At 75.2% G+C, this 412-nt stretch overlaps 1 protein-coding gene across 5 annotated transcripts in view; it reads left to right on the top strand.

Annotated features, from left to right (window-relative positions):
- Positions 1-412, top strand: part of NSD1 (nuclear receptor binding SET domain protein 1) — a 153,833-nt gene that overhangs the window by 1,016 nt on the left and 152,405 nt on the right. The window contains exon 1 of one of the 5 annotated variants that reach the window (XM_010846563.1): positions 1-60. The exons of 1 other annotated variant lie outside the window; for it this stretch is intronic. The gene's annotated coding sequence lies outside the window, so the exon portion shown is untranslated. 3 more of the 5 variants (XM_010846568.1, XM_010846566.1, XM_010846565.1) reach the window with 3 other exon arrangements.

Genomic DNA, 412 nt, shown 5'->3' with positions numbered 1-412 from the left:
CCCAGTGTAATGAGGGTCACCCCCTCCCCCCAGCCGGCCCGGGAGGGGGCGCGGGGCACGGTAACTAGTGCGCTGGGGTGGGCGGCGGGCTGGCGCGAGCGGATGGGGGAGGCGGCCGGGCGGGGAAGATGGTGGTGGCCGTGAGGTGAGGGGCGCGGGGGAGGGCCGGGCGCGGCGCAGGGTTGGTGGCCCGCGGCGTTGCAGCCGCAGGCCCCCTCCCCCTACATCACTACCAGCCGGGCTCAGGCCTAGCCGGCCGGGCCTCCGCGAACTTCCTCCCCGCGCGGCCCGTGCCCCCGCCGGCCTCCCGCGCGCACCTCGGCCTCCGCCTCCCTTCAGGTAGCCGGCTGGGGGCACGGGCTGGCTGCCCTCCTGCAGCAAACTTTGCTTGGTGCTGAATATTGATGAGTGC

The sequence above is a fragment of the Bison bison genome, unplaced genomic scaffold (genome assembly GCF_000754665.1).
Source record: "Bison bison bison isolate TAMUID 2011002044 unplaced genomic scaffold, Bison_UMD1.0 scf7180017864238, whole genome shotgun sequence".
NCBI lineage: Eukaryota > Metazoa > Chordata > Mammalia > Artiodactyla > Bovidae > Bison > Bison bison.
This window is presented reverse-complemented; position numbering and strand designations above follow the sequence as displayed.